This window comes from Capricornis sumatraensis, chromosome X (genome assembly GCF_032405125.1).
Source record: "Capricornis sumatraensis isolate serow.1 chromosome X, serow.2, whole genome shotgun sequence".
Lineage (NCBI taxonomy): Eukaryota > Metazoa > Chordata > Mammalia > Artiodactyla > Bovidae > Capricornis > Capricornis sumatraensis.
In genome coordinates, this window is record NC_091092.1 from 43,010,480 (window position 1) to 43,024,490 (window position 14,011).

The following is a 14,011-nucleotide window of genomic DNA, read 5'->3' on the forward strand; positions in this document are numbered from 1 at the left end:
ACCTATCTCCATAGAAGGGATAGGGCATGTGAGTGGCTTTTTTTTTTTTAACTTTCGTTATATGGACTAGAAAACTTTCAAGTTGATGCCACCCTGCTCCAGGACCTAACAGGAGGCCAACTTGTATGGCTCTTCAGGCATTGCTTCATATGTATGGATGCTTTGCAGGAAGATTTGGAGATTTTGCAAACTGAATTATTCAGAATGGTAAGGAGAGCCCTATGGCCTCATGGTCTTGTAGCCTCAGTGAACATTGGATGCTAGGAGGGGATGTCCAGTCAGAGCAGGGTAAGGCCGATGACTTAAGTGATGGCTCACTGAAAGCCAAGTCAGACAGAAACTGGTTTGTTCACGTTGGGATTTTAGTTCCCAGACCAGGGATCAAACCTGTGCCCCCTGCAGTGGAAGCATGGAGTCCTAACCACTGAATAGCCAGGAGAGTCCATGTGTAGCATTTAGAAAGAAGAGATGGACTCAAAAATTGAAGGAAGTACTGTGCAGATGGAGCCAGTAGTTATTGCCCATTCACCAAAGTTCCTGAGAACAGGTTGGCAAAAGGGCACTCCATCTTCCCAAAGCTGCTGTCCCCACTCAGAACGGACTTGTAGCTTCAGCACCTGGCTGGGCTCTGTGTTGTACAGCAACTTCTCACCTGCTACAGAGATAGTTTTTTTTTTTTTTTTAAGGCATAAATGGCAGGAAGACCTTTTAGATGTAAATAGAAACAGGAAGAGGATTGGGAATTCCTGGTTCCAAGTTCAGATACTCCACTGCTCCAGGAAGAAAGGACATTCTTGTAGTGGAACAGAATGTAGAAGTTGGGTCTCCTGACTGACTCATTAGTACCTATTTTTCCCTTTCAACCCTCTGCCACGGCCTCGCAGGGCCCCCTTCCCCATGCATCTTGACCACTCATATCAGCCCTCACCATCTCAGAAGTGGGCACTAAGGGAAGAAATGGCAGGATGGAATGAAGGAGAGATGTCATTCTGCTTCATACTCGCTAGCCACCTCCCCAGAATGTGGCTAAAGAGGTGAGAACTCCAATGCTTTTCTCAGGACAACGGAGACAACATACAAAATCCAGGGGACTGGAGATGCAGGCTGGATATTCATTCAGGGGACAAAATGGAGAGACCACTTAAGATCCCACAGGCAGAGATGGCACTGAAGAGACGAAAGATGACCAGAGCCGGGGGTGAGGGCTGTGGGCTCCTCTATTTCCACCACTGTGCTCCGACTCAGAGCAAGTGAGAGATATCAGGGAAAAGATTGGCTGAGAATGGAGCCAGGAGAGCAGCAGGCAGTGGTTTTTTGCCTTCCAATCTCTGTGATGCTTGAGGTTGGGAGTCAAGGGCTCAGGGAGCAGAGTGCCACTGCCCACTGTGACCAAGGTACCAGGACCTGTCCTCATGTGCAGGCCAGTTCATTCAAGACATGTCTCTTCAACTTCTGCCCAGAAAACTGACATGGCTGCTACCAAAGAGCCTGTGGGGCGTCCTTTCCAGCCCTTCTTCCATCCCAGCAGCCTCTTCATCCATCACTACCTTGCTCCCTTGGCCATGGCCATGCCCGCTTCAGCCACCACGAATTGTGAGTGTAAACTGTCCTTCTGTCCCCAGGGGAATAGGCACAGTGACTGAGAATGGGCAGGAAGAGAAGAATGAAATTATGGTCTTGTCAGATTCAAAAGCTCTCTTTGCTACCTCTTCTCTGTAGTTTTTGAAAAGCATGAGATGTTAGGTTGTTGGTCACCATGATGACCCTGTTGGGGTGGGATGGAGGGAAGCTATTCCTAATAAGGAGAGGATTCCCTACAAAAGCCTATCCCAGGCTGGGTGGTCAGACATAATGGCTGTGAAAGCCGTCCATTCCTGTCACTGTCTTTGCCTTCTTCCCTCCCTCTGTGCCACCTCCTCCTTCCTACCATCATGGGCCAGGCGATGGATGCAGCTGTGGGAAAAGTGAAGGGGAGGGAGGGCCATCCTCCTGAAGATCAACAGTCATGAGCACGTGAGGAGGAGTGGTGGTGAGCACCTGTCACCTCTTGATCTTCCAGACCACCTGGGGGAAGGAGGGAGGGAGGAGGCCAGGCCAGCTCTGGGAAGCAGTTCTGCCCCAGGGTTGGCATTTCAGGTGAAGTAGAGAGAAAGATGGAGAAGGAAATGGCAACCCACTCCAGTGTTCTTGCCTGGAGAATCCCAGGGATGGGGGAGCCTGGTGGGCTGCCGTCTATGGGGTCGCACAGAGTTGGACACGACTGAAGTGACTTAGCAGCAGCAGGGAGGTTTGGATGGACATGTACGCACTGCTGTATTTAAAATGGATAACCAACTGTAGGGCACAGGGAACTCTACCCAATGTTGTGTGGCAGCCTGGATGGCAGGGGAGTTTGGGGGAGAATAGATACACGTGTATACATATGGCTGAGTCCCTGGGCTATGCACCTGAAACTATCACAACATTGTTAATCGGCTATACCCCAAAACAAACGTTAAAAAAAGGCCCTTCTTAAAACAGGTAAGCAGGAATGTGAGCTGAGAGAAATGTAACAGCAGGGGGCAGTCTATGTGGCTCATATTCTGCTTTGTCCAGCCCTTACCCCCACAGACCCTGACACAGCGGGTGAAACCTTTCTGAAAATTCACAAGGGAGAAAATTCTCAGGTCTTCAGGCTCAGTGGACACAGGCCTACCCAGGCCCAGGCTCCTAATGGTCCTTGTACAAAGACTTGCCCCTCCCTTGCCAAAGCCTTTCTGCCTATTGTGCTGGCCAGGGCCCCTCTGGGAGCCGGCATCCCTGTGGGATAGATTAGCATGTAAACAATATATCTTCCCTTCAGTGGTCTTTGACAAGTCTGGGAAGCAAGGCTTCCTTATCTGTGGTCCATGGAAGAGTTCAAAGGACTTTCAAAATTCTGAGTATGTGGGCATTTCTCTGAGAAGCTAGGTGGTAACTTTTGTGGATTATTGAAAGTCTTTGTGACCCCTGAGCCTTTAGGCACAATTACTGCTGCAGTTACTTAAAGCTGTGTCCCTGACTCCTCAAGTCTTGTAGTGCATTAGGGCTGAAGGGCCCTTGGAAAAGCCAGGGAGACCATTCCCCTGGTTTTACAGAATAGGCAATTGAAGCTTAGATGGTTTCCTTTCCAGGGTTTTGAGGCAGAAGGGGGATTGCAATAGAGTCTCCCAAGATCCAAGCCTTGAGACTAAGGTCCCTCTCTCCACACATCACAGTACCTTCACCCTGGCAGTGGCATCTCAGGAAGTGTCATCACTTTCAAAAGGTGATCTCTTGGCTATCTCCCATGGGACTAGGGACTAGGAATTCGTTTTTAGCGATGGTCTGTTTTGTTGTTGCTTCCCAGGTGGCTCAGTGGTAAAGAATCTGCCTGCCAATGGAGGAGACATAAGAGACACAGGTTCAATCCCTGGGTCAGGAAGATTCCCTGGAGGTGGTCATGGCAACCCACTCCAGTATTATTGCCTGGGAAATCCCATGGACAAAGGAGCCTGGTGGGATACAACCCATGGGGTTGCAAAGACTTGGACACAGCTCAATGACTAAACAGCAACAATATCCTTGCACAGGCAGGTCCAAAATCCTCTGATAAAGGAGAACACACTTCAGAAGTTGGGGTGCTGCAGTTCCCTAGCCCCTGCCAGTCAGCAGAAGCCTGGGTGCTCGAGGCCCAGAGAGGCTTCTTGGAGATGCTGTCTGAGGAGTACCTCTGATGAGTCCTTTAGTCCAACAGGCTTCAAACCAAGGTTCACTTATGCCTGGGGGGCACCCAAAGACTGCCCAAGGGAGACTGGTGCACAGATAGTTTTAAAGGAATCTATTTCTGGGGCCTCCTTGGTGGTCCAGTGGTCAAGACTCTGCACTCCTAATGCAGGGGGTGAGGATTCGATACCTGAATAGGGAACTAAGAGTTTGCCTAGTGGCCAAAAATAAATATATAAAAGAATCTAAAAAAAAAAAAAAAAGAATCTATTTCCAAATCCTTAGTTTCATATCTTTTTCTTCCTAAAACTGATCTGGGGAGACCCAAAGGACAGTATTCCATTCCCACCTTTCCTTCTCCTCAAGCCTCCCACCACCCTCCCCTGCCCTGACCTCACCATGGTACCCCACCCCAGAGTGAAAAGTGTTTGAGGAGCCAAAGAAGCCTCATTATTAGTGCTGTTGGAATCTTGGTGAAGAAATCGTCACCTGCCCCAAGGTCATGAAGATATTTTCCCAAGTTTTCATTTACAAGTTGTATTATTTTACTTTATATATTTAGGTCTATAATTCTTCTGGAATTGATTTCATAAACAAAATGTAGCATATCCATTCAATGGGTAATTATCTAGGCAAAAAGAGAATGAAACATTGACACATGTATAATATGCTGCTGCTGCTGCTGCTAAGTCGCTTCAGTCATGTCTGACTCTGTGTGACCCCATAGACAGCAGCCCACCAGGCTCCTCCGTCCATGGGATTCTCCAGGCAAGAACACTGGAGTGGGTTGCCATTGCCTTCTCCGATGTATAATATTAATGATCTTCAAAAAGCAATATGCTAAATAAATCAGGCACCAAAGGTCACATATGATTCCACTTACTTGAAATACCCAGGGGAGGTAAACCCATAGAGACAGAAAGCAGATAAATTTTCCAGAGGCTGAGGAGGCTGGAGTTTGGGTTGACGAGAGTGTTTTCAAAGTTGATGGATGTCATGGATGCACAGCATAGTGAATGAACTAAGTGCTACTAAACTGTAGCATTTTTTGAGGTAAACTTTTTGAGGTCCATCAGTGTTGTAGCGTGTGTCAGTTTTCATTTCTTTTTATAGCTGGATTAGATTCCATTGAATAGATAGGCATATTTTGTATCCATTCTTTCACTGAAGGACATTAGGGGTATTTTGATCTTTTGGCTATTGTGAATAGTACCATATGAAGATTCATGTACACATATTTGGATGCCTCTTTTCAAAATAGGGATTCCCTAGTGGCTCAGATGGTAAAGAATCAGCTTGCAATGGAGACCTGGGTTTGATCCCTGGGTCGGGAAAATCCCCTTGAGAAAGGAATAGCTACCCACTCCAATATTTTTGCCTGGAGAATTCCATGGACAGAGGAGGTTGGCAGGCTCCTCAAAATAATTGAAAAAAGCAATTCTTTTAGGTATATACCTAAGAATAGAATTTCTTGGCCACATGGTAGTTGTATGTTTAACTTTCTGAGCAAACTCCAAATGGTTTTCCACAGCATATGCACCATTTTACATTCTCACCAAGTACAAGGGTTCCAATTTCTCCACATCTTCACCAAGTCTTGTTAATGTCCATTTACTTTACATTATAGCCATTCTAGTGGATGTGAGGTTGTACCTATCATTGTGGTTTTGATTAGATTTCCCCAATGACTAATAATTGAGCATCTTTTCATGTGCTTGTTGGTCATATGTATATATTCTTTGAAGAAATGTCTGTTTGAGCCCTTTGCCAATTTTTAATTTGGTTGTTTTTTTTTTTGCAGTTTGTTATTTATATATTCTGTTTATTATTTATATATTATGTTATCTATTATTATAAGTAATAGTTATTTTATATATTCTATATATAATAAATAATAGTTATTTATATATTCTGGATGCTTGAACCTTACCCTATATGTGATTTGCAAATATTTTCTCCTATTCTGGAGAAATGCATCACTTTCTTGCACAGAAGTTTTTACTTTCATGAAGTCCTATTTTTTTCTTTAATTTCTTATGATTTTGGTGCTATATCTAAAAACCATTGTCAAACACAAGGTCATGAAGATTTGACCTATGTTTTCCTCAGAATTTTTATGTTTTAGCTCTAACATTTAGGTCTTTGATCCATTTTGAGTTAATTTTTGGTTGTATTGTAAGGTAGGGGTCCAACTTCAAACTTTTTCATGCAGATATACAATTATCCCAACACTATTTTTTGAAGAGCCTATTTTTCCTCATTGAATGATTCTGACACCCTTGTCAAGAATCATTTGATAGTAGATGTATGGGCTTGTTTCTGAACTCTCAATTTTATTTCATTTGTCTATATGTCTGTCTTTATGCCAGTACCATACTGATTTGATTACAATAGCTTTATGACAAATTTTGAAAAAATCAGAAAGTGGGGGTCTTCCAATATTGTTCCTCCTTTTCCATGTTGTTCTGATTATCGGCATGTCTTGCAATTCCATAGGAATTTTAGGGTTGGCTTTTCTGTTTCTGCCAAAAGAGCTGTTGAAATGTTGATAGAGACCATATTGAGTTTATAGATTGCTTTGTGTAGTATTGTCATTCTATCAATAAATCTTTCAATCCATGAACACAAATAGTTTGCATAATCAAAGAAGGAATTACTTTGATGATTAAGGTCTGTTTAAAAATGCAGCTTTTAAGTAGATAAACATCAGGTAGATCTGGGTGGGCCATATTCCAGGCCTTGTGAAATCCACTATAAGACCAATTGTAAAGGCAGAGAAGAAAAAGGTAATAGGTAAGAAACTTCTAATTGCATATTAATTACTTGATCATATGAAATATTTACTATGCCTGGAAAGCAACTCCAAAAGGTATATCCTGTAATGACTGAATGGTACTGATTTGGTTAGTGCTTTCATTTGCAACAACATCTCTCCAATACTAAATAAGCTTGTTCTAAAATTTTAAGTTATAACTAATATTTTAAGAAATATTAGACTCGATTATACTTACCAAAGGAACATTAATATTTTCCTTTGTGTTAAATATGGATTTAGACTTTTACTTGAAAAGGAATTAATGTGATCAAACTGATTAATTCCAGTCATCATTGTTGGGTCACACCTAGTACCAATCAGTCTCTGAAACTTTTGCTTCTGTCTTCCCTTTCATGGCACAGTTGCTAGTCAACGTACTCAGTTGGATTTGGGGGCAGACCATTAGGAGGCTTCACAAAAGCTATAAAATTCCTTTCCTCAGGTGGCCCTGGCATTCTAGGAGCTCTGGGTCAACATAATGGCTCATTCTGATAACTGTGTGTGAGGATGATCCCAGGGCAAGGTACACTTATGTCCTTGTACATTTAACTTATAATTTGCACATGACTGTACACAACTGGCAGGAAATTACAGACACAAAGGGTCAGCATTTCCACATATTTTGGTGGGAGGGGGGCAGAAATTCAACCCATAACATCCTGTTTTAATTTGTATTGGACTGTATTAACTATTTTATGTGGGATTGAAGGTTCAAGGTCTTCCATTTTATAGAGCAAATTGTGTCAAAGACTTTATTTTTCATTAAATCAGAGCATATTTTAGGGTAATGGGCTATGGAGGAATTTATGCAAGGCAACAGTTCTGATGGTTACAGTGAGGTATAGTTTTTGTCCTCTATTTTTGTGTTTGGTAACTCTCTCCAAACTAAGAGTAATAGGTTCCTTTTTAAAATTTAGTGAAGACCCCCAGGTATAACTGTGTTTCCTAAGCCTGGTGCTGATTAAGTCTATGAAGCTTTGCCAATTGGTGCATATGAACAGATCCTAAAGTTAATTTAGAACCTATATTGTAAGGGTACAAAAGCCAGTTCAGTTCAGTTCAGTTGCTCAGTCATGTTTGACTCTTTGCAACCCCACAGACTGCAGCGCGCCAGGCCTCCCTGTCCATCACCAACTCCCAGAGCCTATTCAAACTCATGTCCATCGAGTCGATGATGCCATCCAGCCATCTCATCCTCTGTTGTCCCCTTCTCCTCCTGCCCCCAATCCCTCCAAGCATCAGAGTCTTTTCCAATGAGTCAACTCTTCACATGAGGTGGCCAAAGTAGTGGAGTTTCAGCTTTAGCATCATTCTTCCCAAAGAACACCCAGGACTGCTCTCCTTTAGAATGGACTGGTTGGATCTCCTTGCAGTCCAAGGGACTCTCAAGAGTCTTCACTCATAAATCAAAGACCTGTGAGAAGTCCAAGAGATTCTACACCTATATAGAAAAAATAGCACAGGGTGTGGTGGCTGGGCTCCTGTTTAGTTGTGGCCTGTGGGTTCCAGAGTGCGTTTGCTCAGTAGTTGTGGCATGTGGGTTTAGTTACCCTGCAGTATGTGGCATCTTAGTTCCATGACCAGGGATCACATCCCTGTCCCCTACATTGAAAGGCAGATGCTTAACCACTGGATGGCCAGGGAAGTCCTGGCTCTTCCTTGACTTGAGCAAAATCTGTTAAAACTTCTCCCATGGGAGGAAATACAAAAAGTATCCTATGTTCATTGCATTTCAACAGGTCTGCTGGGTAATGTCAGCAATTATGGTCTCAAGATCCAATCATCCAGTGAAAGCTTCAAGGCAATTCAATTCAAGGTAGGATTCTCTATACTTCCTTGATCTCATTGCCAGGCTTGGCAATGAGTCTCAAATTATTGCTTTTTGTTAAACACCAATTCACATAAATGGGGTGTTAAGTTGTAGAAAATATAGTTGTGAGTGGTCAGACTTCTCACGCCATATTACCTTGTGAGTCTCTGATATAGAACAACTAGATAGTTAATGTTAAAAGTGTGTGACCCATGTGGATATTGTCTCAAAGTAGGACGTAGATTTCTACAGGATGTTTTTATTAACAGTGAAGACTGGACTTTGTGTTTTTTACAGTACTACTGTTTAAGGAACTAAAATGACTATTATGAGGAAATGTGACTTGGCCCCACACTGGCTGCCCTGCTCAGTCTCACATGACAACTGAGGAAACCGAGATATGGATGCCTGGAAGAGGGACCCAGGCCATGTGCCCTCTTCCTTGAGTGGCAGGGAAGGCTCGGCCATCCGGGTTTCCTCTCAACCATGTAGGACCATGTAAAGGCACTAAGATACTGTTTTCAATGTTCAGAACAAATAGAGGGATGGGAATTGTTTCGTCTTCCATAAGGATCAAGAGGAGGCAAACTGAAGGGGTAGAAGGCTGGGGCCCTTATGCCAAACAAATTGGGTTCACTTCCTGGTTCTGCCACATACCAGCTGTATGACCTTGGGCCAATTACATGATTTTCCTGTACCTCTGTGCCCTCTTCTGGGTAAGTGGGCATGACAATGGACCCACCAAAGCTATTATGACATTACATGAGCCAGAGTATGTTAAGCCCTTTGGAGAAGTGCCTAGCAGACAGACACCCTGAGCAGAGGTCTGCTGCCGCTGCCGCTGTTCTTATCAGGAGTGTATTCCTCATAAAATGGAAGCCTGAGACTGGAGAATGCATATCATCACCTTCTCTTTCTCTCCTGAATGAGAACATCTTAAAGCCACAGACTGGTAGAGAGTCTTCCCTGGCAAAGTCTGTGCGCTTGCCTTGAACTCTAGTTACAGGTTGGTTCACTGTTTGTTTGTCTGGGGGTTTTGATATCTTTCTTCTGAGCCCCAGTGCTCTTTTCTTGGAGAAAACAGGCTGAATTTGGGTCAACCTGCCTTGATATTTGCACTCTCTGTGTCTCAAATTTATGCTTCCAGGAATCTTTTTTTAATTTAAAAAGTTTTATAGAATTGACTCACATTTTTAGATTCTTGTAGAAAATACAAGAATTATATCTACAGAGATCAACTAATAATCCATCTCTCTACCCCTTCTCTGTATTCCCCCATCTTACACTCCTACCCCAGAAGAACTGCCATTTACTTGCTGTAAACATTCAGATTTTATTCTTTGCATTTACTTTTATCAATATAAATGACTCTGAAGAAATACAAATGTGATACTAAGACACATATTGTTTTTCAAGTTTCTTTCTTCAACTATCATTTCTTGGATATTCTTTCCAGGTCAGTACATAGAGGACCCCTTCACCATTTTCAGTAGCTGCATTTTATATCATACTATTGATATACTATAATTTATTTACATAAGGAAATTAGAAAAATTGCCTTTGTCTTAAGTGGCTGTCTCTTTGGAATAACAAGTTATTCACCCAGATATTTTATAAAAACTATTGGATATAAGTTAAATACATAAAAGAAGATATGTATCTAACAATAAAATATGAAATAGCAGAAATGATGTATCCATTTCACACTGACTACAAAACACACATGAATATCATTTTTAAAACTAGAGAGAAATGTGCTTGAAGCTTTTTATTTTCTGTTTTAAGACTAAAAATACCATTTCTTGCATGACAGGAAAATTAATTACTGCCATCCTATCAGTTCTTCCCAAAATACATCTTTGAATTCAGTGCGAGCACAGTCATGAACCTCAACAGGATTTTGCCATGAAATGAACAGTTTATTCAATCAAATAAAAGAAAATCTATGTGAAAGCTTCGCAGGTGGCTCAGTGGTAAAGAATCCTCTTGCATGTTTGATCCCTGAGTCAGGAAGATCCCCTGGAGGAGAAAATGGCAACCCACCCCAGTATTCTTGCCTGGAGAATCCCATGGACAGAGGAGCTTGGTGGGTTACAGTCCATGGGGTCACAAAGAGTTGACATAACTGAGCAACTAAACAACATGTGGAAACAGCCATGATTGTGAGCTGTTTCAAGATGTGAAAATCTATACTATAGATTTAGCGACTAAAACAAGAATCAAAAATATGTCAGTGGAACAGAACAGAGATTCTCAACACAGACCCATGTATATGACAGAATGAAGGAAATGATAAGGTTGACATTTCAAATTATACTATGCCCCAAAGCAATATCTTATGACCACTTGCTGAAAGCAAGTGTGTGTGGCAGGAAGGTGGCAGGGGTGTGGGGCAAGAAGTCCCTCGGTCCACTGGATTTAAGTGGGTTTCCCATCTTTTTCAGGCCCTCTCAGCTGTGCTCTCTTCTGAAAGCTGTCTGTGGAATCAACCAGTCATGGATAAAGGAACCTCTAAAGTCAGTCCTAACACACCCATACCAATCATCAGAAGGCTGGCAGATAAATACCTAAAACCCACCCTGGCTTCCAAAAACATAAAGAGTTTTTTACTTGGTAGGCAACTGGGAAGGCACAGAAATGATCTGGATTTGTCCAAATGGCTGTGAATGCTGACACAAGCTGCACCAGGGTGGAGTTGGCCATTGCCAAAAAGTCATATAACCTACCTGCTTATGCCTGTCCATAATCTTGGAAAATGCAAAAAAAAGTAAAATAACAAAATCCTCCCTTGTTTCACTGGTTAAAATGAAAGATGCCTGTCAGTCTTTCTAGTTTGATATGTTTTTATGTTGATATAATTTTCCTGGGTTACACTGTAGAGGAAATTCTATTCATTCTAACAGTCATGACACCAAAAGTCCAGGACACAATGGAAAATCACTCTTCATACAGAGAAGCAGGAGATTCACAACTTGAATGACAAAAGACAACCAAGTAACACTAACTCCAAAATGAATTAGGCATCAGAATTATCTGACTGTGATTTTAAAGCAACAACCATAAAAATAATTCAACAATTAAATGTTCATACCAGCTTGTTTGGGGCTTCCCAGGTGGTGCTAGTGGTAAAGAACCCATCTGCCAATGCAGGAGACATAAAAGATGGGGGTTTGAGCCCTGGGTGGGGAAGATCCCCTGGAGAAGGGCATAGCAACCCACTCTAGTGTTCTTGCCTGGAGAATCCCCATGGACAGAGGAGCTTGGTGGGCTACAGTTCATGGGGTCACAGAGTTGGACACGAATGAAGTGACTTAGCACACACACACATACCAGCTTGTTTGTAATAGCCAAAAGCTGGAAATCACCCCCAGGTCCTTCAGTGGGTGAGTGGTTCAACAAACTGTGATACATACATACCATAGCATGCTACTCAGCAATAAAAAAGAACAGATATTGTTACACAGAAGGATTTATATAAATCTTTGGAGAATCATGGTGAATGGGGAAAAAGCCATCTCAAAAGGTTACAAACTATGATTCAATTTATAAAACATTCTTAAAATGACAAACTTCTAGAAAAGGAGAACAGGTTGGTGGTTGCCAGGGGTGAGGGGTTTGGGAGTGGGTAGGAGAGGGGTGGATGGGAAGGACAAGATGAGGGTGAGTCCATGAAAGAAAAGCAGGAGGGCCCTTACAGTGATGAACTAACTGTTCTGTATCCGACTGTATTCATGTCAATATTCTGGGTGTACCTTGTGCTGCAATTTTGCAAATTATTACCACCAGGGCTTCCCTGGTGGCTCAGATGGTAAAGAATCTGCCCACAATGCAGGAGACCTGGGTTCAGTCCCTGGGTTGGGAAGATCCCCTGGAGGAGGAAATGGCTACCCACCCCAGTAGTCTTGCCTAGAGAATCCCATGGACAGTGGAGGCTGGCAGGTTACAGTCCACAAGGCTGCAAAGAGTTGGACATGACTGAGCGACTTTCACTTCACACCACTAGGGAAATGAGGGAAAGGGGAAAGAGACATCTCTATTTCTTTCAACTGCCTGTCAATCTACAGTAATATCAAAATGAAAAGTTTACTTTAAAAGCGGGACTCGAAGACATGCTCCTCCCTTCCAGAAAGACACCAAACCACCATTTCTGAGGTCTTTCACTCCACACTCACTTCACCTTGACTTCCGAAACTCTCTCTTGTTAGTAGCCATGCTCCATCCTGTCAGTGAGGCCATTCCACAGCCCTGACTGCTGACCTTAATACAACACCTAACAACTTCATTTGTTTGTTTGTTGGTGGAGGGCGAGGTCTCGTGATGTTGCCCAGGCTGGAGGGCAGTGGCTACTCACAGGCGCAGTGCGGTACTGATCAGCAGGGCAATTTTGACCTCTATAGGCCACCTGGTGGTCTCCTGCTGCTGGGATGTCCCCTTGTGGATGATCACAGAGTGCCCTGGATCCCAGAAGTCCTGAGCTCAAGAGGATCTCCCATGTCAGCCTCAGGAGCAGGAGGGTGTGCCATAAGCAGAAATCGCACCAGGCCTGCTCAGTTTTAAGCATCGACTATGTGATCCAAATGTACACGCTGCTGCTGCTAAGTCGCTTCAGTCGTGTCCGACTCTGTGAGACCCCAGAGACGGCAGCCCACCAGGCTCCCCCGTCCCTGGGATTCTTCAGACAAGAACAGTGGAGTTGGTTGCCATTTCCTTCTCCAATGTACACGCTGGTCTCCCTTAAATCCTCAAAATCCCAGATGCCATTTTACCAAAAAGGAATTGAGGCCCAAAGAGGAAAGTGATTCGCCCCAAGTCACGTTGCCACTGAGCAGCAGGCAGAGCCAGGATCCAAAACCCTCTGATCCAAGATGACACTGACTATTTGCAGCAGTGACCTGCCTCCCTGTGAAGACAGGCACTCTACACTGTTCCTCTGTGTGCTTGGGTTGGGGGTGGAATCTGGAGGATGAAAGTTCCAGACTAAACTACAAAGTCACTTGCCCATGTCGTTCTACTCAGGAGACTACTGAGGGGAAGTAAGAGATTGTGATGTCCCAGTTGGGGCCACCGAAGCGCACATAAAACATCTCTTTCTCAGTCACCTCTTCCCTCATTCTCGAAAGCTCTGTCTGCATGCATTTTAAAAGAGTCACAGCTTCTTGGCAAGTTTATCTATCAGATGGTGCAGAAGCTGCATGTGCACCCTGCTGTGGGTCTCCTGGGACAGGATGGTCAGGAACTGCTCCATCACCAGCAGCTTCAGGACTTGCTCCATGCGCTTCTCCAGCCAAAGGCACACATCCATGGCAAAGCTCAAGGAGCTGCCTAAGTGATTCCGGGGACCAGCAGCGGAATCCACAGAAGTGCAGATGAGAGGCCCTGGAGCTGGGCCTCCTTTGGCTCTAGCCACAGAAACTACTCTGGTTTCACAATGAGGACCACTTTTTGCTCTTGAGAGTTGGGGTCAAACGCAGACCATCTTGGCTGGGAAACCATCCAAAACAGCTGGTGAAGGCACCTGGTGCCCCATGCAACAATACACAAAATCTGCAGGAGTCAGCGTGTCCCTGGTGCCAAGTCCCAGTCCATGAGCCCAACTCCAGCTCAGACAGAGCTGTTTGAAGTGCTTTGGCCTCTGTGGGTTCGGGATGGTGGTGTGCCTGCCT